The sequence below is a fragment of the Adiantum capillus-veneris genome, chromosome 18 (genome assembly GCF_014529385.1).
Source record: "Adiantum capillus-veneris isolate H3 chromosome 18, ASM1452938v2, whole genome shotgun sequence".
NCBI lineage: Eukaryota > Viridiplantae > Streptophyta > Polypodiopsida > Polypodiales > Pteridaceae > Adiantum > Adiantum capillus-veneris.
In genome coordinates this window covers 116744628-116771774 of record NC_140948.1, presented here as the reverse complement: position 1 = coordinate 116771774, position 27147 = coordinate 116744628, and the positions used below count along the sequence as shown (strand labels likewise).

Genomic DNA, 27147 nt, shown 5'->3' with positions numbered 1-27147 from the left:
ATGCGAAAAAATTCTCAATTATTTCTTCGTGTGACAGAGTTCCAAAGCCATGGTAGACAGCATGATCATGGTCTTTTATGGGTTGAAAAAGCTCCTGTATTCGAACATGACACAGATGTAACTATTGTGACATTTGTGGATAGGTACATAAGTACAGACAGCTCCAAGCTTCCATCAGACCTTTGTGAAATATGAACACATCGTCATAGAAAAACTTGCCTCAAGAAAGGCAGATGATGTCGCTTTGCTTTCCCAAGGTTCCCCATGCCATTCACAATCATTCTCATACCCACTACCAATGACTGCGAAAACCAAATGAGAAGCAAAAAAACTTTTAAATGCAATAAGAATAGCCTTGATATACTTCCCACTAAAACTAGCATTTCCTTTGAGGAATGGCTACAAAGCATGCATTTGACGTTCGAAGAATATACTTTGGCAATAACAAACTCACTATCCACAGCAACAATCTTCTTGAATCAAAATATGAAGGACATTTATACAAACAATTTCAATCCCATGATTGCAACACTATGGGATGCAAACACTGATATTCAGTTTGTCTTGAACGCACATGGTGCAACAAGTTATTGCACATCACACATGACAAAAATCGACAACACATTGATAGCAACAATAAAATCTCAATTTGATATTTGTATGGCCAACAACGCAACAACAATTGAGCGGCTACGTAAGGTCGGCAACACTATTCTCAACACACAACAAATTAGTGCACAACAAGCATCTTACATAGCACTATCGTTACCACTCCATATTACAACTCGTGACTTTGTATACATAAGTACTAACCCTCCTGATCAACGTGCATTAGTTCTCAAAGAAAAGCATCTCTACAGAAACTACACTCATCTGGCACAAACATATTCTTCCAAAACATTATTGATAAATATGTTGAAAGACCACAAAGTCTCCATCATCTATGTTTGGATGAATATGCATCAACAAAACAAGAGGGAACAACATACAAACAATTGTGCCAAGCTAAGAGCATAAGATTTGTGAAATATAACATCCTTAAAAACCCAGAAGACCACTATAGAGAGCAATGCTTGTTATATCTTCCTTAAATCAATAACGAAAACCAACATTTGACAGAATCCTCTACATGGAGTGATGTATATAACCAATATATACAAGCCATAAAATCAAAGGAACTCATCTTCAATAAAGACCCAAGCCCAATAGAAAAATTCCAAGCACTACATTTCCTCCCCAACCACAACTAGTACAACCAACAACAACTCACATGCCTCGCATCATACATACATTCTTAATGACCTACACATTAATATGCACTCTAAAAACCCTTTCCACTTGCAAAATTTCAAGTACCTCCATGAAAAATGACGACTTCCATGCAGGCATTGACAAATTAAATGACCAACAAAGACACATATTTGACGACATAATGTTGAAAAAATGAATTCAGTTCAACAAACAGATACACCTCTTTCTCGCAGGAGGTGCAAGTACAGGAAAAAAACATTCACATCACTATTGTTAGTAGAAGGATTACAAAGATTTTACAACCATAGAAGCACACCAAATCCAGAATCTCCAACAACATTGCTAATGGCATACACTGAAAAGGAAACTTTTAGTATTGGTGGCACCACAATCCACTGAGCACTTCACTTGCCTCTAATTACTTCTACACAAACAAGATTGAGTGCCGAAAAATTTGATGCGCTTTCTCTCCTTTATAAAGACTTGAGAATTGTAGTTTTTGATGAGGTGTCCTTGATAGGTTCAAGCGTGCTCCCCCCCCATGCCATAGCATACCAAATGGGAGCTATATAAGAAAAAATCATGGACAATCAATGGGGCTAGATAGATACATTTGAATAAAGATGGAAATGAAGGCTGATGATGAGATATAAGCACAAACATATAGCCACATCATAAGTGAAGGAGTACGAGCGGAAGTGCGACGCGAGAGAGAGTGCGAGAAGAAGAGCACGACGATATGGTGAACTCGCTCTACTGTAATGTGTAGAGCATAGTGAGTTCTTATTAGGTTTTTACAAAAGAATATGTGTACATACCTGGCGGCCCGCCCACTTACCTAGGCGACCACATTGGGCTTTATACCCCAACAACCTCCCACTTAAAGTCCAATGTGATACTTTAAGTGTGAGAGAAGCTACTATACAAGCTAATATACAAGAGATGTAGAGAAGTGATGTACTACCCTACACCTATCTGCTTGCGAAAATGCGCAAAGCTCTCTGAGGGAAGTCCTTTTGTAAGTAGATCAGTAGGATTTTTTGTGGTGTGAACTTTGACAAGCTGAAGTTGCTTATCCTCGAGCATTTCCCTGATGAAATGATACTTCACATCCACATGCTTTGTCTTTGAGTGATAAACTGGATTGCGAGCCAATTGTATAGCACTTTGACTATCACAATATAACACAGGCATCTCTTCTTTGATTCCCAAATCTGTTACTAGTCGATTAAGCCAAATTGATTCTTTGCATGCCTCTGATGCTGCAACATATTCAGCCTCTGTAGTAGACTGAGTAACACAATCTTGTAATCTAGAACGCCATGATACTGCTCCACCAGCCAATGTAAAGACATACCCTAATGTAGACCTTCGGTTGTCTAAGTCACCTGCATAATCTGAGTTTGTAAAACCCTTTACACTTAACTCCTGACTCCCATAGCATATACGCATACTCTTTGTAGCTTTCAGGTATCTCAATATTCCTTTCACTGCCTCCCAATGTTTCTTGCCTGGGTTTGACATGTATCGACTTACTACTCCCACTGCAAATGCAATGTCTGGGCGAGTAGCAATCATTGCATACATCAAACTACCCACTGCAGACGCATATGGAATCTTATCCATTTCAGCATGTTCTTCCTCAGACACAGGACAATCTTGTTTGCTAAGTTTCACATATGGTGGCAATGGAACACTCAATGCCTTTCCCTTCTCCATATTCAAACGTTGCAAAACCTTGTCAATATACTCTGTTTGAGATAACCAAATCAACTTCTTTGATCTGTCTCTCTCAATGCACATACCAAGTATATGACTTGCCTCACCCATGTATTTCATGTCAAACGATTTTGCCATCTTTGACTTCAAAGCTGAAATTTCTTCCAAGTGCTTGCCAACAATCAACATGTCATCCACATACAAAATAAGGATCAGCCAACTGCCATCCTTAGCCTTCTTTGTATATAGACAGTGATCGAACTCACTACGTTTGTAGCCTTGAGAAAGCATAAACTTGTGGAATTTATGGTACCATGCCCTCGGTGATTGTTTTAAGCCATAAAGACTCTTTAACAACTGGCATACCCAATCTTCTTTGCCTTTCTCAACAAACCCTTCTGGCTGATGCATGTAAATTTCCACATCTAAATCACCATGCAAGAACGCTGTCTTGACATCCATTTGGTGCAACACCAAATCTAATATGGCAACCAATGCAAGAAAGCATCTCAATGTAATCATCTTGACCACCGGAGAGAAGACTTCATCAAAGTCAATGCCTTGTTCTTGCTTAAAGCCCTTGGCAACAAGCCTTGCTTTGTACTTTGGCTGACTATCATGAGCGGTGATCTTATACCTGTAAACCCATTTACAAGGTAGAGCCTTTTTGCCCCGTGGTAATTTAACTAGCTTCCATGTCTGGTTTTTATGCAGAGCTGTCATCTCTGAGTGCATGGCCAATTGCCAATTCCCGGAGTCCTTCATTTGCACTGCTTCCTTGTAACATGAAGGCTCATTGCAATCAGTCAACATGACATAGTTCATAGATGGAACAAACCTATCAGGAGGTCGTGTGACACGTCCAGATCTACGCACAATAGGTGGCTCAGGCTCAGCCACAACCTGTGGTTCCACTCTATCCTGTCCTTGCGCCTCTTGAGCCATGACATTATGTCTTGCACGTGCAGGTCCATCTTCTTGGAAGACAACTCTTCTAATCTCCTCAACCCTCTCTGGTTTAGAATGATATTTGGATTCATTAAAGTGAACATCATTGCTGCGGACAACCTTTCTGGATTCGGGATCCCAAAGTCTGTACCCCATCTCACCAGATTACCATAGCCTAGAAAGATGCACTTTCTACTCTTTGCCTCAAGTTTGTTCCTAAATTCTTTTGGAACATGAGTATATGCCTCACAGCCAAAGACTCTGAGATGCTTGTATGAGGGCATTTTGCCTGACCATACCATCTCTGGCACTGAATCCTTCTGCAAAACCTTGCTAGGAGATCTATTTACAAGATGAGCAGTTGTGCATTAGACAACATACTTCTGACCTTCTCTTGTATGGTCCTATTCATCCTCTCAACAACACCATTTTGAGGAGGATTGTAAGGAGCAGTAAGTTCACGTTTTATACCTTTTGACTCACAAAAGTCCTGAAAGGCCTTTGAAACATACTCTCCACCATTGTCAGTGCGTAAGCATTTAAGCTTCTTGCCACTCTGATTCTCCACAAGTGTCACAAACGTTTTGAAAACACTAAACGCTTCATCCTTGTGCTTGAGAAAGTAAACCCATAATTTCCTCGAGTAATCATCTATAAATGTCATAAAGTAAGAAGCTCCCCCTAGAGATAGGTTAGGCATAGGTCCACACAAATCACTATGAACCAGTGCCAACTGTGTATCTCTTCTACTGCTTCTATGCTTATGTGGCTGCTGTGTTTGCTTACCATACAGACAATGTTCACAAAATTCAAAATCATTAAATGAAAAGCCAGGCAAATAACCAGAACGAGACAAGATTTCCATTCCCTTCTTGGACATATGTCCTAACCGGCTATGCCACAAAGAAACGTTCGGCTGCTCGGTTACATTGATTACATTTTTAGAGACATTTGATACATAAATCATGTAAAGTCCTCCAGAATTTACTCCATGTGCTACTGTCATAGATCCCTTGGATATCTTCCACATGTTCTGTCCAAAAGTGGTGACGTAGCCAGCATCATCAAGTAAACCTGTGTTGATCAATCTCTTTGTAATTGCGGGAACATGTCTCACATTCTTCATCGGAAAGAAGAGCCATTTTGAAACTTCAATTGAACATCTCCAACACCTAAGATCTCACATGTCTGCCCATTGCCTAGCCGAACATGATCTTTAGTGGTCACATAAGAAGTAAACCACTCCTTGTTTGGAGACACATGAAGTGATGCCCCTGAGTCTATAATCCAGTCACTCAGTGCATTTTCATCAGATGCTGTAAGAAGAGCTGAGTCCATTGTATTCTTCAAGAAGTAGATGTCTCCTGACACTAGACTGTCATCCTCTGCAACAGTGTTTGTCACATTTATTTCTTGAATCTTCACTGAGGACTTGTTCTTCTCACCATGGTCTTCAGCTTTCTCTTTGCCTTTTTCTGCTTTCCATTCTCTGCAGTCTCTTTTCATGTGACCCTTCTTGCCACAATGGTAGCATTCTATGTCACTCTTGCCTTTAGCACTGCGGGACTTGCTACGAGACTGATTCCTCTTTCCACCTTTGTACTTTTCTTTGGTCCTTTCCCTGACAACTAAGGCTGTTCCTTTGCCTTTGTCCATTGTCTTTCTATTGGTTTCTTCAGTAAACAGACTTCCTTCTACACCTGCTATGTTCAAACCATCTGGAGGTGCAGAATTACTCAAAGCTATGCGAAAAGTGTCCCAACTTTTCGGCAATGTGATCAACAGGAACATAGCTCTAGCAGGTTCATCAAACTTGACACCTTGAGCTGACAACTGACTATAGATTGTGTTGAATTCATTCAGATGATTGGACATAGGTGTCCCTTCTTTCATCTTCAAGTCAACAAGCTTCTTAAGCCAGTATACCTGTGAAGCTGCACTCTGCTTCTCTTAAAGATCACTCAGCTTTAACCATGCTTGATAAGCCGACATCTCGTCTGCTACATTGAAGTAAATGCTTTCTGCCAAAGTCAGCATAATGGTAGAAAGTGCCAATTCATCCATTTCGCTCCATTCATTTTCGTCCATATCTTCTGGTTTTATCCCCTTGAGCTTTATAGGTTTTATCTGCTTCTTTTGTACCAACACGTGATAGCTACGCTTCACAGTAGTTTACTTTTCTGGGAAAAATTCGGCAGAGTTTCCCCTGTAAACTGACCTCTGAACCAATATCAACCTGTCAAATGAACCAAGAAAGCTTCAGATTCTGCAGAATTTTTGGCAGAGTCTCCTTTGTAAAATGGCTCTGGTGTACTAAAAACAGACCAAAAAATAGCTCAAAAAACACTGTCTCTCTGACACTGTAAGCTGTGGGTAAACCTGTCCTGCACCTGTACTGTCTCTGAGTTTCCTGTAAGCATAGACTGCGGCAATGCCTCAACGGCAGTAAAGCAAAGATGCAATCCCAACTGTCTAACTCACAGTCAATACATCCTAGCTGCCTATCTAAGGGTGCTCGAGGGATCGCTCCAAGACTTGTATCACCGAAAGGATCTCAACATTCGAGAATCCCCTAGCTCAATAAAACCTCACTCGACCCTCAACAAAGGCTGCAGTAAATCTGACAGTACATAGACTTCCCACAAAGTCATACATCCACAAATTTCCCACTGTATGCTATAACCGCTGCTGCGGTTGTTTGCTGTGTGACTCACAGCCAACAAACCCTCAACAAACATACATCATCTCTGACAATACATCCCATGTGGAAGTACCTGCAATGTCAGGATGAAATCTGGAATATCAAGCAGCAAACACAAGCTACCTGATGAACTAGTGGATGTCGCCTACAGTCTGTGTGTAGATGCGCCCGTGTCGTATGTGACACGCCTCCAAGAACTGTGAGCCGTCCTTCGATGTGTAGACAGCCACAAATCAACACTCTGGGAGTGTCGATATCCTCAACACCTGCAGTTGTAGGCCGAAAAACCCCAAATTTGCAGAGTCGGATCTGCACCCGCCGAGACCACGTAATCGAAAATGGCCTGCGCAGACCTTTGTCGAAGCCGAACGGTGGCCGAGATGACCTCAGAATGAAATTCTTAGAACACCGAGTCCTACGGGATATCCCACAGGATTTGGGGCCGTGTCTTCGCCTGTCGAATTTCACTCCAATCTGAGTTGGTGACTCTAGCCTCCTGCAGTGCTGCCCCGAGCCTCGATCTGAGCTCTGATACCAGTTGAAGGAGTACGAGCGGAAGTGCGACGCGAGAGAGAGTGTGAGAAGAAGAGCACGACGATATGGTGAACTCGCTCTACTGTAATGTGTAGAGCATAGTGAGTTCTTATTAGGTTTTTACAAAAGAACATGTGTACATACCTGGCGGCCCGCCCACTTACCTGGGCGACCACATTGGGCTTTATACCCCAACAATAAGGAGGACAAGAGACGAATGAAGGGAGGGGGTTGGGAGGCCAATCTAGTTTAGGGCCTGTACTGAGGTCCACCAAGTCAATGATTCCTTGCAAATCCATTTGAAAATATGAAAAAACCCCAAATCAAAACGCAGTGCTACGGTTTGGAGGGGTTTCTGTTATTGCTTCCTACGATGGCCTTGGCAAATGGTGCGCACACCATGGCCAAAACGGCCAAGAGCATGAGTTTGAGAACCACCGTCTTGGAGACTGCCATCCTCAGATTCTTTGTAGGCAATGTAGTTACTATGTTGCAATTCTCTCTCTCTCTCTCTCTCTCTCTCTCTCTCTCTCTCTCTCTCTCTCTATCACAAAATGAAATAAGTGGATTTTTATTTTAGTTTCACATTGCAAATACTCTGAACAAATGAATAAGGCACACAACACTGGGCCGATAGCGATAGTGGGCCGTACGTCCAACCTAGCGATAGTTCATAAAGCCAATGTCCTCGAAAGTTGGAATAGATGCGGAAGCATTGTGCCATTGCCTACAACACATTAGATTGTACTTTCATACAGTGTTCAGGAAACATAATTTTTCAAACATACAAAATTCCTTTCCTTGAATTTACCAAGAGGAAACCTCCGCCCACAACCCTGGCGGGTCCCCCACTGCCATACCAAACAGCCTGCTCCCTTTTGTCTTCAATTGGCCGTACACAGGCCCTTACCATGCAGCCCCTACGTCTATAGCCGGCCACACAACCCCTCTGTCATCCTCGGCCACCCTTGGCCCTTCACCTTCTCGTGCTCAGGCCCACCACCCCTCGTTGCCTCACATGATGGTGCCCCCACCCTACAGCCCGTCTTCCTTCAACTGGGTCCACCCTTGCCACTGGCTGCCTCCTCCACATGCGCCCCTTCCTCCTCGTCACCACTTGCATGCAACAACAAGTGGCGCTCTTTCCTTCTTGCCTGCAGCTTGCCCTCGATTTTTTTAGCATGGCAAGCTTTTTTTAAAAAGTTCACTTTGCGACTTGGGCCGCCTTCCCACGAGAGGCAACCCGCGTTCCTCCGTGTATAGCTTTGCATCCCGTACCATAACCTGAGGACCCGCTTTGGAACCACGGCTTTCACGGCTTTAAGTACACACAATTGATTTTTAGAAAATTAAGGATATTTTTTGAGTTTTTATATTATTTTGGGGGGGGAATTTTCTTAACCATACATGCTACCCCTGCTTGCCCTCTTTGTTGCTTGAGATTCTTTGACCACATCAATGAATGTACATTGTAATCCTCCAAGCTGTTAATTCTTTGTGTATCATGCTCCCAAGTTTCAACAAGAAGTACAACATCGGCTTTGCTTGTTAGTTCATCAATGCCAACCCCCGCATTCCATGGGTATCCATTACAATTCCAAAAGCATATTTTCAATTGTAACTCGGTCTCATATGTCACGCATCCCTATTTTCTCAAGGGACTTGCCTCCTCCTTGGGCACATTTACTTCGTGAGAGATCTCCTTGTTTTTCTTATTCTTTTCCTCATATGCCTTGCAACGCTTATTTTGTTTCTTAATAGTGCAAAATTCACATACAAAACATTTTGTATCCCTCAACTAGATCCAACTATTATCAAGGATAATCTTTCGTTTGGTCTCATCCGGCATAGTGCATACAATTGGCCATTCTCCCGAGCAAGGAGCTCCTTGCTTACCCACTCTATGTGCTCCATAGACCATAACACCGGACATGCCAAAGTGGGTTTTGAAGAAATCTTTGATAACAATGCCAACAAAAGGAGGTGTCTCTAACTTCTCTTTGGGAATTCCACGAATAACAATGTTCTTGAAATGTCGCTCTCGTTCGTTGAACTCCTCCACATCCACATTCTCAACATTCTTTGTTGGAACCATAGCTTGCATGAGTGAGGAATTAGGAACCACATTGTTACCACATACATAAGCCCAAGACTTGTTTGTGCATACATCTTTCATGTCTCATACATCCTAGGTCATGGTGTCAAATTTCTCCTCTTTTCAATACATGGTCATGCTCTACTTTGCTCATGTGCTCCTTCAAAGCATTTAAGTCCACAAGAGAGCGTTTACATTCCTTGACTTCCTCTTCAAGTTGCATCAAACGTGTTGTTTGCATCTCAAGTGTCCTCTTGAGATTCTCATTCTCAACCATAAGTACCCTTAGTGTGACATTCTCCATTGCAAGTGCCCGTAAGTCTTCACCTTGTTTGTTTACAGTCTCTTGCAAAGATGCCAAGTATGCATGATCATGGTTTCCGATGTCGTTGGTTGGGTGGTTGTGTTGCTATCTCCATAATTAGGAGATTTTGGAACATTTTTCACAATGGTTGTGGACCTTGTTGAAGAAGAAGAACCCTTGCGAGTGCCGAAAGACATTGTATGTAAAATAAGAGACGAGAGTCAACTTTCCTGAACCTATTCACTTAAAAAATGCTACTAGTGGCTATGGTTATGCCTGCCCCACGATCCAGTATTGCCATGGTTTTTATATCATTATATCTCACTGGAAGGGTTGTGTTTCCTTCTTCCCCTTCGTAATATTCTCCGACTTTGTTCATTGGAACGGATCTAATCTCTTTGTCCAATTCGTGTTTCAATTTTCCCAAATTCCTTGCGATTAGCCCTGTTATCCCACCTTCTCTAGAGTTTTTGTAGATCATTCCATAAATATGGTTTGATTTTTAATAGTTCTCCTAAAGCAAGAGTGCATTGAATGGGTGTAGGCATGATTGAATGGATGTTGGCTACCTCTAGGGTCTGTTTAGCTCCTTTTACCTGAGTGGTTTTACACACTATGGATTCATCTTCGTTATCTCCCAAGTAAGAGGGTAGTGTTTTCAAAGTCAATGGTTTAAACATTCCTGAAGCTTCAGAGCCGCAATCCCCATACAAGGATTGTATATCCATGTCCATATCAGGAGATAGGTTGTCTAACCAAACTTCCTCTATAGGAGCTGCCTTCAAAGTTAGGCTCCCATCATTAATCCCTCTAACTTTTTCCCATAAGTGTCCTGGCCAGTCTTCTTCTACGAATGGAATTCTGTCTAAGGCATCTTCGCTGTCCGACACTATAAGTTCTGGCTCTTTTGTTTCAAGGTGGGGTTCTACCACCACTTTGGATTTTTCTTTATTGGTTCCTACCACAAGCTCTTCAGGCTTTGCTGTACTCTTGAGCTTGGGTTTTTGTTTCTCCAGCATCTCTTGAGTAATTTTTACTAAATTTTGATAAGCTTCAAGCTTAGCTGCTTCCATGTCTGGAGAAGGATAGTTTTTCCATTTGTTTTCCATGTTTTGGCCTGCTTTAAGTCACGCTTGGTAAGCTTCCAAGGCTGCATTAATTGGCTCAAAAATTTTGTCTACCAAAATTGATCCTCCAGATTTTACAGTGGTTTCCTTGATTTCATTTCCAGTTTCTTTCACCTTTTCCTGGAATAATTTCTTTGCTTTCTCCTCGATTTCAGCCCGTTGTTTCTGTTTTCTCATTTCATACCTTTTGTTTCTACTTCTTTTGGTCTTTTGAGAGAAAATTTTAGTATTCTCAGAATCATCAGAGGAGTTATGTTTCTTTTTCTTAGCCTGGCCTCTGGTGATTACCTTGATTGGAACAATCGGTTCACTCTCGGATGAGCTACTAGGTATCACTTGGACTACGTTCACTACTGTTTTATCCTTGTTTAAAGGATTTTTTCGACAATCTTTAGGGAAGTGTCCTCCTTTTTGCAACATTGTATGCAATAAGCTTCAACTGGCTTAAGGTTCTCGTCAGGATCTGGGCATTCATTTTTCCAATGATCATTTGCACCACAATTATGATAGTTTCCAGTTCTTGGCTTAATCATGGGTCGTACCATCAGAGGTCTAACACCTTCATTAGCTACATATAGTACATCAATGCAAGCTCTGGTGTAGTATAAGTCACAGGTTCTTCCATTGGTGGTGGATGTGAATTATACCAATCTCCTTCTACCATTACTGTAGATGGACTAGGCTCAGCATAGAGTGTAACATGCACTAGTGCTTGTTCATCTGTGACTCCCTCTGGATGCATGTACTTTACAGATATTGCATTATGTCCCGGATATGGAGGTTGTTGACCCAACACAGGCTGAGGTCTTTCCATACCCATTGGTGGTCTTTGAGCTGGGGCCTTATTAGGCTGATATATGTACATGGGTTGTCCTTGTGGCCTTATAGGCACGTATTGAATATTCCCATCATTCTTTGGTTGGTAATAGCACTCATTGGTCTCATGGTTGGTCCATTTTCCCTCGGTTGTACACTATTTTTGCGGCCTAATTGGTTGTTCCTGTTGAGGAATCCCTTGCCCTGGTCCACTCATAGGTGCTTTTTGCATGTTATTCATCATGTCATTCATCCTTTTAAGCATGTCTTCTATGGCTAAAAGCGATGCTGCAGCAGTCGTTCCCACTTGTGTTGGTTTGGTGGATGCTGTTTTCTCGCTTTGGTTACCCTTAGGGACATCTTCTTCGTTGAAAATATCACAATTGTCTCCTCCTAAGCCAATATCATATGACACACACTCTTCTAGGGTCGTATGCTTCTTGCTATACATTATAGAATGAAGTTCTTTGTTTAGTAGTCCCTCTAGAAATAATGATACTAGTCTTTCCTCTGCAGGTATCTCTAGCTCTAGGCATCTTGCAATGTATTGTTTCATTCTAGTTACACAATCCCTAACAGACTCACCTTGTTTCTGTTTGAAGCTATAGATTTGAGCTAGCGTACTATGTTTGATCCCCGTTTTAGAATATGCAGCTACAAATCCTTAAGCTAATGTATTTAAGTCCATGATTGGCCTTGGTAAAATGTTTTGGAACCATGTCAGTGCTTTTCCTTCTAATGTCATTCCAAATCCCTCGAATTGAGTATAGAAATCCAATATGTGTTTTGCTCTTAGCACTTACTTAAAGCTTGCTAAGTGATCATATGGATCCCCAGATCCACTGTATTTTCTGACCCATTTCTGAAAATCAGATGGTTTGACACGTCTATTTGGTTCAACTCCCGGTCTCCTGGCAGTTGGTCCTGTTCCGAGTCCTTCAAACCAGTCTATTGGAAATAGTGACTCATGTATCCTTGGACTAGCTTTAGTGGTGAGATGGTTTTTGGTTTTTTAACATTACTCTCAAAAGATCTCTCGCAGAGTCTTCTCTTGGAATAGTTTCTGGTCCCAATATCCAATCCCTTATGAAGTACCCTTGATATTTGGTCTGTTCCACCTCCTCAGAAGTCATCATAACAAAGTTACTGTTATAAAAATCCCTAAACAGGTAGGTTGGTAGATCTGTTGATCCCTTGTCTTTGATTTTGAAGATATAAATGATCTTCATGGGTGTTACCTGTCCTGATTTGGCATGAGAAGTCCATAGAAGATCTTTGACGTTTCTATCCTCCCAACAATAGACTCCGATCCTAGGATTATCCGTGCTAAGCCATTTCAAAGGCTTCAAATCAACTTGACCGTATCCCTCAAATTCTAAAGTTGATTGTCCTTCTTTTGCTACCATATCTGAAACTATGGTATTTACTTCTAACCCCCATGTGTCTATCAGGTTAGGGTTTCCGACTTGTAAATACTGAGTTTCGTTTTTATCCATGTACATTTTTCCTTGTTTGTTTGCCTGATTTCTTCTTCAAACTCTATGTCATGGTCATCAATGCAAATGGCATACTCTTCATTAGGATCTAGGTAAACCTGAGCTCCATGGTGATTAGTCTTATAAAAAGAGAGTATATGCTTATAACGCACCGTCGTTCCGATTTTTGAATAAGTCGAATAGGAAGACATTTCAGATTTTGATTATGAAAAAGTATTTACGACTTCTTCAAGGATAGTGGGCAAGTGATTGCGTTGATTCACACTTTGTTCGGTGGATACTCTACTAGCGGTCTCTCCAAATATGCCTTGATTTGCTAGTATACGACCAGATCTAGGGTTCATATAGACTTGTGAAGCCCTGGATAGAGTACTTACCGTCAGATTGACTTGTTGTCAATTTCTGTCAATCTTTCAATTCCTTGTTAGCAACCTGATTCCTTTATCAATTTTAATCAAGTTAGCTATTCTTTCACAAAGACTGTACAATTCTTGCTAACTATTGTGAGTGGTTTATGTGTATCACTTCAAATTGAGCTAAGTGAGTCAGCAATTGAGACTTTCAAATTCTACTTTTGCAAAAGCCAAAAGACTAATTTGCAACCTGAAAACTGAGTGAACATGTATTAATTTGGATCCATTTGAACCCAAAATTGCCCGGTGGCCTTGTATTATGTTGGTCTAACACTGGAAAAGTTTAAAAGTAAAAAATGGTGTCTCTGTGTAACAGTAGTAAATAATCGCAATTATTTTCTTTTCTCAGTTTTTTACGCTTTTTGGCTTGATTTGCCAAGCATACAACTTGTTAAGGTCTCTGGACAAATTTTACTAAGTTTGAACAAAATTTGTTCAAGTTATCAACTGTTTCGTGTTCGCAAACTCAATTTTCAATAATCTGGCTTAAGTCTCACTTTTGTAATCTAGATTTTACCAAAATTGATTTGTGTGGTCTACTTGATATGCTTGACCTTGTGGTATACTCCAATGTGCAAGAATACCAATTTTTGTAGCAGGTGTAAATAATCGCGATTATTTACTCATGCTATTTTTTAATAAGTTTTTGCAACAATCTTGACACAGATCTATTAAGCAGCTTAACTTAAGCTCCCTAGCCAAGTTTCATCAAGTTTGGACAATTTTTGTTCAAATGGTCATTAGTTTTGTATCTGCAAGACTGACTTTGCAATTTTGTCCACAATTTTCAATCCAATGATCCAAATCTTACCAAATTTGGTTTGTGGGCTTAATGCAACATGCTAAAGCTAGTGGTATGCTAACTTGGTCAAAAAAGTAGAAAATTGGGACAGTAGTAAATAATCGTGATTATTTACTTCTGACAAATTTTTACATCTTTTTGGTCAACTGAGCATGTACACTTGTCTATCACATCAATAGAAGCCTACAAGTCAAGTTTCATAATTTTCTCAATTTACACTCAAGTTCTCGAAAGTTAGTACAGAATTTAGTTTTTCCCCAGTTTTTGGTCAATTTGGTGATCCAAATTCTATGGGCCTTTACAATAGTTGTTTGTACACATGCATAGAGTCTCTGGTATCAACCTTGGTCACTTTTGAGCTGAAAGTAAATAATCGTGATTATATCATTTAAGCTTAAAATGAACACTTATTTGAACTTTTTCCTTGGACAGTCTTTTCATGAGGTATTTTAAGCCTCTGAGTCAAGTCAAAGCTTAATTTGGCCTAAATTATCAAGAAAAAGTAAATAATTTGAGTTTTTGCAAACTCTTAAAATTTTACCTCAACGTGTCCTTGAGCTTACCCACTGGTTCTTAGTACTTTTAAGGCATACTCTCCAGTCGGATTGAGTGATTGACAATCTTTTGGTATTATTTCTAGCCGTAGACCTGAAATTCTGCAACTTCACATAACAACTCACAATTGATTCTTTTGGAGAGAGCAATGTCTTAAAATCCACCTTGGATTCTACTTACCCTACTCCTAGATTCTACAGCAATGGGGTTGTGGAAAGTGTCTACAAACACTCGTTTTCTTGTTTTTTATGGTTTCTTGAGCATTGATCTTAAGACTTGTATTGTCCATCAATTATTCTCAAAATCCTAACCTAATCCTACAATCCTACAATCCTACAATCCTAAAGGTACTTAACAAGTATGACTTACTTCCAAGCTACCTCTACACAGCAAAAGACGACAATCTTAAGCTATGCGATTTTAAAAAGAAAGTTTTTACTCTAGGAGATCATAGAGAAAGTTAAAGGATAACTTCACAAGACGCTTGTGTTTTTACTAGTTTAGGTCTCTTCGATCCCCGCCAATGGCGCCAAATGTGGGATGGGTGTCTAACTTCACTCCCATCTTATTGCAAATATAGCGAGAACCACGAATATAATTGTCAATCCATGGGACAAAGCTGACTCGACTAGTGCATAGAGGCTACAAGAGGTTGATAGTCTCTTGGAAAACAACAAACAACTCGCATCTAACTCAGGCTACACTCAAATGACAGAAATCACCAAAAGCTAATCGCTCATCGACAAACAAATCACATCCGTTACAGCATCAAACGACATCCAAACGTTACGAAACTTCTAGGACATGTTTATAAGACCTAAGCACACATGCTTATGGTCTCAAATCTCACTTTAGGTCAAGTGCAAAACCGTGATTATTAGCAGCAATGAGTTTTTGACCTAGTCCTTCTCGACCTAGAATGCATCTAAATGCTTAGCAATGATGCCCCAGTACCCCGTCTATACTTAGTTTTTGATTTTTAACCTTAAATTCTACTTATAATGAAATTAGGCCGCGGGTCGGCGACGCCAAAAGCTACAAAATATTGTGAAATGCTTACGTCAATGCATAGAGCTCTTACCTGCGATTGCAACACAACAGACACGACTGCAATGTGACAATCGGGGAGGGAGTAGGAAGCGCGAGAAGGAGAGAGTGAGTGCCATTAACTCACGTTGTGTTTCATTATCCAAAAAACTCCTAAAAAACTTACAAAAATTGGCTTTTATACCTTAGCCAAGGTTTTTGGTGGTCAAAACTAATAATCTGGGAGCTCTAACTAAAGACAGGTTGATACAATTTGGAAGTTTGTAGCCCCGACTCATCAATTACAAAGTTTATTTGAAAAATAGGAGTTACAATATTCTCGATTCATCAAAATAATAAATGTTTTTACAATGAGAGCTCGGAAAAATGGTATCCGAGTTAGCTTGCTGCTAACAAGATATAACTAGCTCAATTTGTATTTGCATATACATCATAACCAAGAAGCACTAAACCAAGTTCTATAACCTCTTTGTAATCCCACAAAATCTCAATGTGTACAAAATCACATCCGAATGTGTATCAATCCAAAAGACACATTCCAAAACAACACTTGCATGCATGAAAACAAGGTAAATCATCTTTCAAATAGCACCATAGTGTGACATACATATCCAAAGATGCAAATTGCATAATGCTTTGTAGTGTAGGAGTCCAACTTTGAAAGAGTGCAAGTTGTTGCAAAAAACTCAACGCTCATGGCTTCAAAATTTTGATATCTCCAATGCATCTATCTAAAACAATGAGAAACCTTTAGGTAGACTCTTTGATCATAAAGACTTGAGTTTGAGTGTGAGAGATACGCCAAAAAACAATGTTTGTCGGCTTAAAAATGCAGAACAAACATGTTATTATTGCACCTACTGTAATTTTGAATAGAATTTTAGAAAATAAACATCGTCGTCGCATCCAAAATGTCCCAAAATCCCAACCTAGACTCCTACATTAGATCCATCTGACTTGTGTGATTGTGATATGCAAAAAAGTGTTTTGGAGCTCGAAAATGGCAAAAATAGACCATGAAAAATCTTATTCTTGCTTTTGCTATGCTCTCCATGATGCAATGTCAATATTTTCATTGCCACTCCCCTTGTGCTCTGATACCAATTAAAGAGCATGCTAATGTGGAAGTTGTGTGGTGCGGGTGCGCGATATGGTGAGTGCAGAGTGATAGACCATGTGTTTGAATGGAGTGATCACTAGCAAGTAAGTAAGACCCCTTATTCTTTTATGCAGAAAGACTAAGGTCAATGGTTAGTGAAGTCAGTGGACACCCCGATGGACACCAAAATTCCAACTCTAGGGCAAGGCACCTGTTGCATTTACCCCAACATGCATATTGTTGAGTGCTTATGTGCCCAGGGTAGAGACTCTACTTACCTTGTACTTATGCTCATAGCTTTCTTCTAGGAGAGACTATTGGGGTAAATGCCCAGTGTGCCTGGTTGGTAGACATGGTATGTCGGCCACCTATTTCACTAATCCCTAATTGAAAATTTGTATAATATCTCATGTAGATCAATAAGGATCTGCACATTTGCTACCGTAGAGCTCCACCTACAAACTCATTTACTCTTCCTCTTACTTCCTATGCCCCTTCGACGCAAATGACTTCACCATCTAGCTCTCTAAATCTTGAGTTTTCTAAGGACCACTAAAATGCATTATGTATGCTCCTTGTTGTGCACAAAAATGGATAGACATATAACAGTTACACACAAAGAGTCTACGCTAAACTCAAACAAAGAAGATGATGTGAACAGATTGGGTCCAATCCGGCCCCATGCTTGAGAGAGATCCTCCCTTGTGCATGTATTTACTTTTTTTTTAGTTAAATAGAAAAGCCAACTCAAAAAAGAGCATTTCACTTCCAATATAACCTGTGAACTATTTTATTTAAGATATACTTTAAGAGGGGTCCCTATGAACTCACAGCTAAATGATAGCTAAATAGATTTTTCTATTTTGGTAAATGAGAGCTAAATAGGTTTTTCTAAACGAGTCTCCCAAAGAAAATGAATCCATGTAGTGAATCATATATATGCCAAAGTGAAGGTAATCTTAGTCTATAAGCATTATCATTAACCTTTTAAAGGATTTTAAGATTCGAGAAGTTATGGCCTTAAAATAGTAGAATAAAGCCAACACAATAATTAATGATCATGTATAGACAATATCTCTCAATGTAGAGATAAGGACTCAAAAAACAAAAAGATCATGATTATGAATGAAACACACGGCATAAAGAAACCACTTTTTTAATACAACTTACAATAAGGTAATACCTAGAGATTTCAACAAGGCAATACTTGCACGCCCTTCCTACATAAGTATGATAAGTAGTCCAATCACAATAAATTACACATGAGGTGACAAAATTTTGGTTGCATCTCCATTGTTTAAGTTGTCCTCTCTCCAAATTGAGCGAGATAAAAATAAAAAGAGTTATTTTTATCAAGAGATAAATCATGAAAGAAAATCAAATTCATATTAATCTCACAAAACTAGAGATATAAATTTGATGGTAAAGAAACATTAGCCAAAAGTTACAATCACATTGAAACAAAAATGCTCAACCAAAGGTTATTACTACTTACTCACACATGCATAAACAAAAAAAACATTAACACACATAGAATGTACACACACATGCGTAAGCAAAGAACGCATACACATACACATTGAGAGAGAGAGAGAAGAGAGAACAAAGAGAGAGTGAGAGAGAAATAATCACATAAAGTCCATGTGTCATTTTCTATAAGTGCATCATATTTTGATTGCATGGAAGCCATCCAATTTTCTGAATTTTGTGCTTCATCAAAAGACAGAGGTTCCTCAACATCATGTAAGCTAGACACAACCAAAGCATAACAATCTGATGCATAAGATGCATGGCAAGAGCATGAACGAGTACGACTAGACAAAGGTGCATCCAATTTACTGTCACGAAGTGTATGTCCCAACCATTTTGGCATACTTCTAGCCTGCTCATTTTCAGCCCTTTCCTCATCAAGTACATCATGTACATCTACATCAGTAATAGGCTGATTTGTAACATTTTCAGAAACCCCCATACTAGGCTGTACATTTGCCTCATTGTAGTTTACATTCATATTTCCACCACTGAAAAGAGGCAACAAAGTGTCATAAATGTCCTGTGAGATTACATTCTGTCTCTAGTACATGACAACAAGGGCTGAACAGAATCTTCCACAAACACTACATCCCGTGAAACCAGAATACGCTTTGTTTGCGGATGATACAACCTGTAACCTTTGCTTTCAGCACTATAACCAACAAAATATATTTGACAACATTATCATCCAATTTTTTGCACTGTGTTTGTGGCACCAAAGCATATGCCAAACAACCAAAAACACGCATGTGTTCAATAGAAGGCTTTCTATCATGCGATGCTTCATATGGAGTAATAGACTACAAAGCTTTCGTGGGACACTTGTTTAGTACATAAGTGGCACACATGATGGCCTCAAGCCAAAAAGGATGCGGTAAAGCTTGACTTTTGACCATACATCGTGCCATTTCCGTCAGTGACCTGTTTTTCCTCTCAGCAACACCATTTTGCTGAGGTGTATAAGGCACTGTACATTGGTGGTTTATACCACGACTAGCCAGAAATGCATTGAATTCATGAGACATATACTCCCCCCCTCGATCGGAACGGAGGGTGCCCATAGTACATTTCGAGACATTTTCAACCATAGCCAGAAATTGTTTGAAGCACATAAAAACTTCGGACTTCGCTTTAAGCGGAAATACCCATGCATGCCTGGAGTAATCATCAATGAAAGTCACGAAGTATAGGTAATTGCCCAAGGAGGGAGTTGGCATGGGCCCACAAACATCACTATACACAAGCTGCAACCTGCGTGTGGCCCGAACTAAACCATCCTTTGGAAACTTAGAACGCTGCATCTTACCCAAAATACAACCTTCACAAACATGTTTGACAGGTGCTTCAAGAGGCGGCAAAGAAGCAACCGTATCAGATTTCTGCAAACGCAGCAAACTGGCAAAATTCAGATGACCAAAACGTGCATGCCAAAGTTTTGCATCTGAAATAGCCCTTGAATCTGTAACTGCATTTGCAAAATTTTGTCCACTCTTGTCATACAAAGTGAGCTTATACAACCCACGACACAAAAGCCCAGATGCAACAATTTCATCACTAAAACTGAGATCATGAATTGTACATCTGTCATCCACAAATTTGACTACAAGTCCAAGTCTAGCAAGTGCGGATACAGACAAGAGATTTTTGTTGATCCCAGGTACATAAAGTGCATCAACAAGTGTGAAGGAACTGCCATTTGCAGCAGTACACCTAATCTTTCCAACTCCCTGAACCGGATAAGAGGCATTATTGGCACAAGTGACTGAATTCCCATTAGGGATAGACTCGAGAGAGGTGAACAATTCACGATGTGAGGTAATGTGCTTTGTAGCACCACTGTCAAAATACCACACATGTGAATTTGCAGCAACTGACATGCATGCATCATGGACACAGGATTGCAAGTGCACTTTGCACTAAAAGCCCATTCTGCATCAACATCAGCATCACAGTCTCCTTTCACAGAAGACGCAACAATGGCTGCATTTGTAGTGGGACCAGTGTTTGCGGTGGAACCACCCTCTTTCTTCTTAGCCTCTTTGCCCTTCACACACTGCTTGATCAAATGACCATTAGCTTTACGATAATGGCAACGCATCTTCTTTTTTCCCTTATCACCTGAATTTCTAGATGAATTGCTACCAGCAGAAGCATTAGGAACAAAAGTTTTACCACTCGCAGCAGAACCATAAGAAGTGGTTGCATTGCTGTTACCACCCTTTCTTTGAGAAGCAATAAAAGCCTGTTCAACTACACGCTGCCTAGTCCTATCTTTTTTGGAAAGTGACTCTTGCAATAGCAATGTGCATAATGCATCAAACTTAACAACTTCAGGATTTTTTTGGGTCATCAGTCTCCAAGTACTAGCAAAAGTCTGGTATGAATTTGGTAAGGCATCAAGAACAGTCTGCACAAGGGAACTGTCTGAAATGACTTCACCTGCAGAAATAAGCTGCTCATTGTTATCCTTGACACCAGCAAGGAAAGTGTCCATATCATCTTCCTCATGCATAATCTTCGACTCCAGCTCTTTACGCAACAAAGAAATGTTAACCTCATTGCGACTTGCATAAAGACCAGCCAAAATAACCCAAGCCTGCTTTGCAGATTTTGCTGAAGAATGTGAGGAACAATGGTGCACTTCACAGACAACGCAATCAATGCATGAGCCTACGCATCCTTTACATCCCAACGAGATTGTTCTGCCGTAGGCAAAACAACTCTAATAGCAGCAATTCTTGTAGCAAGACCTGCAACATTGTCAACATCGCCTACATCCTCAGAACCAGGACGTACATCAATGCCCTGCACAATATTCTAGATGCCCTTTGACACAAGAACATGTTGCATCATATAAGCCCACATAGGGTAATTGTCCCATCCAACTTGTCCTCAACAACAAACATCTTGAACACATCTGTGTTGTTGTTAGCCATGGTAAATGCTGCAACTGATGTGAAAACTATCCAAAAAGAGGAGAAACGAAGCAAGAACAACACGCACTATATAGCACAAATCGTAGAAGATTGTAAGGCACATGTTATGCAAAAATGGCACTAACAAAAATTCTGCACAAAATGATGAAATAGACTGTGCAGTACTGCCTGTAGTGGAAACAGAGGTTGAAATGAGCCCAAATTAGAAATCTAAGCAGATTGAACTCTAGGAGCTTTCTTGAAATTTTTATTGACGTACGAACTCTTGACAAAGCTCACAAAGATCGGAGAAAATGAGTAGGCGTGTGCTGGAGATGCTGGCGACTAAGCTCGAGAGGATGCAACCTGCTCTGATACCAATTGTTGGAATTAGGGTTGCAGAGAAATGCACACAGCTTGGAGAAGACGAAGGAAGCTCAAGGCACACAATAGAGAGTGTGTTACTTAGTGTGCAATGGAGAGATAGATAGCCCTAGAGTGATGGGCGTATATACAATGCACAAGGGAAAACACCTCCTAAAGAGGGAAAAAATGCCCCGGTGGTCCTAGTGTGTTCGCACACATCACTACCACATGTATATGGTAACGATTAGATTAGATTTAGGTTTAGGTTAGATTTAAGATTAGATTAGATTTAGGTTTATGTTAATTTTACGATTAGGTTAGACTTAACATTACGTTAGATTTGAGATTACGTTGAGATTAGATTATATTTAGATTTAGGTTAGATTTAAGATTAGATTTTGGATTTATTATATATTAAAGTTTACCTTCAGGATTACGGTTTAGGGTTAGAGTTGGGTTATGGTGATCCCTCTCTTCCTCTCCACGGATACGAAATTAAGTTGGAAAGCTTTCAACGGCATGATACTCATAATGGAGGCAGACATGTAATGTGCACAGTAATCCCTCGAACAAGGAGCTGCTGTGAAGAGATGTTAAGCTGTTGTGAATTGCTACAGCTGAACAAGAGACAAAGGGGTTTTTTCCACTACATGCATTGTCATGTAGACATGGGTGTGTAGATTTCTCGTACCCACAAATATAGGCATTGACCAATAAAGACGGGATTATAACACGGTGGTTCTGATCTCCGTGCACTTCTAGACCGAGGTGTGCAGTGATCGGACATGGCTATAGAATTTGAGGTAGTTTACAGTGTGATCTATGGTTTCTTGATTGTGAGGGGGAGAGAGAGAGAGAGAGAGAGAGAGAGAGAGAGAGAGAGAGAGAGAGAGAGAGAGAGAGAGAGAAGAGATGGAGGATGCCAATATAAGATAAAATTTATGTTTAGGTTATAAGGTTTTAACATTCATTATGAGTAGTGACGACGATCTAGGACCGTCCAATCGAAACGCCTATCTCTCAACAAGGATCTTATGTCCGTGTAATCAATGCAAACTTGTTGTGCAATGAAAAAGACGCGTTTCTTTGCAGCATGTTTGTGAATTTGGCAAGTTTGATCCATCTATTATAGATCGAGTTGTTGCCAATTACAACTCGTCGGCCTCTGACACTGGCCAACAGACAGCAATCTTGCAACCCAATAGACGTGTTCATGGGCGCTTCGATCAAGCAGCATACGTGAGGCCATAGGATGTAGCTTCTGACAGATCGGAGGGTGATCATGCAGACCACATTCCCAACGAGGCTATGTTTGAGCCCGAGATCGATGAAATGATCGAGACGATCATAGATTCAGAAAGGCGTATCTATGATGACATGAAAAGTGAAGCCGATACGCCATTGTCTGGTGGAGCACGTGTATCTAGATTGAAGGCACTCCTAGTTATTCCCAACATGCAATCAAATTTTGGATGGAGTGACACTAGCATCACAACACTTTTTAGATGATCTATTTCAATGTGTTTACTTCAATAAAAAACTTTAAATGTATAATGATCCGATAGATTACTTACACAAGTGTACCACATTTTTTCGCTATGTAGATTGCTCAAAGAGCACATACTGCCAGCTGATAATGTGATGCCAGATTCCAGAGAGGAAGCAAGAATGATCTTGCAAAACTTAGGGATGGATTACATTTCTATTCACTCTTACACTAACGACTGCATTCTTTTCAAAGGGGAATACATAGACATGGAGAAGTGTGCAATGTGATTCCGAGGGATATCGAGTAGATCTCCACGGATAAAAATTTCACAAAAGGTTTTGCGACACTTTCCTTTGTTGCCTCGCATCAAACATTTCTTCGAATGTAAGTCCATGGCCGCCCTAGCATCATGGCACGAGGAGAATAGATCTTTGGATGGTGTGCAGCAGATTCTTGCAGATTGCACGGCTTGGAAGCATATAGACAACACATGGCCAAATTTTTCCAGGGAAGCTTGAAATTTGCGCCTCGGCCTGGCTATGGATGGCATAAATCCATATGGTCAAAGGTCAACATCTTACAGTGTATGGCCAATTGTCATGGTCAACTACAACATTCCCTCGTGGTTGACTACCAAAAAGGGGCACCCGTTTCTAAGCTTGATTGTGTCGGGGCAGTATAAAGTGAAGAATATGGATGTGCATCTTTCTCCACTATTGGAAGAGCTATAACAATTGTGGATTGGCATAGAAGTGGTGGATATGAGCCGACACACAGGTCGGCGCAATGCTTTGATCAGAGGCATTCTAATGTGGATCATGCATGACTACCCGGACTAACAAAATGCTCAGGTGATATATACTCAAACTCAAACACTATAAATCTTGGTTTTTCTCAATCTTATCTATTGTCATGTGTATACATGCAGGGCTTCAAACAAGCAGATACAAAGCATGTGTCACATGTGGACCTTAGAATTAATGCACGTCGGGCGTCCTCACTAAAGAAGCAAATCTACAAAGGTCATCAAGCGTATGTTCCAGAGAATCTCGAGTTACACTATGGTTTTTTGGGAAGAGAGCCACCGAGGATGTCTACTCGAGCATGGTTAGAGCAAAAGAAGATGTGTGATGACGGTTTTCCCCCAGGGATGAAGAGACTCTCTCTATGGTACGATTTACCATATTGGCCCAGATTCATAATCAATCACTTGCTTGGTCCAATGAACATATTCAAGAATGTGGGTAATCTACCGTGGGACCATCTCATCGGCAAGAAAGATACTTTGAGGGCCAGAATTGACCTTAGAAATGTGGATCGTATGGAGCAATATTGGCCACAGACAGCACTCGATGGATCAATAAAACTCCCTAATGCGCCATGGATTTTGACGGGAGGCCAAGAATGCAAAGTAAAAGAGATCATTCGATCCGTGCAGATGCCCACTGGCGTAATGCACTCGCTTCGAACATGTTTCACTAAAGAAGGGAAGCTTACTAGTTTGAAGTCACACAACTGGCATAAAATGTGCTAGGTATGGTTGAAGTTGAATATATCATAGTGGGAATTATGTAATATATTCGTATGTGGACTTTGATATCACTTCTAGACGTGTTTTAGAGTTTATATTACCGGTGGCCATTGAGGGATGTTTGTCTCCTGACGCCTGTACCACAATCTACAAACTTGTGAAGTTGGTGCAATGGATCTCACAAAAGGAGATCCACATACCATCCACCAAGCTAAACGGTGTGGAGGTTGAATGTATGTTTGAGAAACACTTTTCTACTACCATGCTAACCATTCAAGTGCATCTTCTTATTCACATAGTTGATGAGGTGGAAATAGCTGGCACAATGCATTCCAGATGGATGTTCTTTTTATAACGTTTCATGAAAACTCTCAAGGGATATGTGCGTCAGAAGGCACATCCGGAGGGTAGCATGACAGAAGGTTGGCTAGTATTAGAGTCCCTAGTTTACATTGGAGAGTGGCTAGACGGATTTGATAAAGCCCGAGATACGCTATGACAAACCATAGATGATGAGCGCATATCTGGGATTGTCATGTGCAATCTCGGTGTTGAGAAAAAAATGACAGAAGATCTAGAGATTAAAATCAATCAATTTTGCATGCTTCACAATCGAATGATGCAAAAGTGGATTTCACAATATGAGGATGCAAAGCAAGAGCGACAAAGGGCACAAATCGAGTGGAGATGACCACCGATGCATTATCCGGCGGCTCTTGAGAGCCTACCAACATTCATGAGCTTAAGATGGTTGTACAACCAATTGAAAAGCGCACAACAATGCGGCGAACAATTGACTGGGGAGGAGTTTGGAAGGCCACTCATAATCTTTGTTGGCTGTAGTATAAGTCATACACGGCAGCATGGTGTAAAGGTTGACATTTTAGGGTGGAATGGATCGACAAAAATCCATAAACATTGTATTTAAGCAATTTTGCTCCTGTTTATAATATATATTGTATTCACATGGAGTTTTGTCCATTCTTGTCTATATGCTATACTTGAGAAATTTAAATTGTGTTTAATCAAATTATAACTTGTTTAGATTTTCTTCTCCATTCATCATTAAAATTTAATGTTCGTGTGATCAGTTTCTTTCTTCATTGTCACCCGAGCAGAGGAGGTGGTACGAGGAGCATCATTGCTCTGGAGCACTGTCGCGTCGTTCACCTTTAGCATCTCCCTCTATTTTGGAGCGATTAGTGCGCTCTGAGAGTTTGGTGTCGACTAGAAAATCTACACACTCTTCTAGGCATCGACGCTCTAGTGGTGGCAGTGGCGGTTGATGTGGAGATGCCACCGCTGATGCTTTGACACCGCCTTGAGGATCCTTACCTTCCCCTTCTTTTCCCGCCTCCACACCAGCCACGACATCACCATCTACTCCAGGTTTTATGCGGCTAACGGCCGTTCCTGGCTATACACCACTTGCTACTCCTTCGGGAGTCACCCTAGTCGACACTCCTTGCTTCGGGACCCAGACTCCAGTGGAGACACCTGTCATCCGTACCCCCATGGAGATGCCACTTGAGACCCCTGTTGAGACCCCCAGGTACACGTCACAGGCAAGAGGGCTTATCGTACTCGATCGACATCAGTGTGACGACATCATCTTGGATGACGACGGCAAGAAGGTGATCTCGTGCATGCGCGGCCTTTTCCCTCAGGTGTTTTGACACTACATACTAAACACTTGGAGTGAAGTGCCAAATGAATTAAAATATAGAGTCATCAGCATATTGCATGACGAGTTTTTCGTGTCAAGTCAGGATGAGCGCTTCAATGAAGACCTGATGAAGGTGCGGATGCGCGAATACTGCAAGCACAAGCGTTCTGAATTACAAAAAGCAATAAAGCATGGGTGGAACATGCCAGATTGGCTGGCCAAAGAAGGTTGTAATAATGCAAACCGAGTAGCGCGCGAGAATCCTAACAAGTGGAAGCAACAAAAGGAGCCAGTCAAAGCACGAGTAGAGACAGGGAGCTCGCACCACTTGGGGAGCGGCGGGTGGGCATTATTTGAGGCCGATTTTGTTAGTGTTTTTGCATTTCCCTTTAGGTTTGGTAGTATGGATAATTGTACTTTTAAATTCTAACATAATGTATTCTTTGTATGTTTTGAACAGTGGTCGATGATAGGACAAGATCCCACACCGTACGAGCGCGAATATGCGGGCAGAAAGGGCTTAAATGCCCTTATGGACATTCTCAGTTCTCGCGCCGGCATGGTTAGTATTTCACTTTACTCTCTTACATTTGTTGTATTTTAATGATAAGCTAAGAAAATAGATTGTTTTGTGATTATATGTTTATAGTTACAGAAAGTCTTATTGTTTTTTTTTGCAGAATTTGACGGAGATGTCGCTTGGACGTGATGAGACGTCTGATCAGACGACGTCAATCTAG

General features: G+C 40.7%; 1 pseudogene; it reads left to right on the top strand.

Moving 5' to 3' along the window:
• LOC147436261 (uncharacterized) lies at positions 1-27147 on the top strand (annotated as a pseudogene).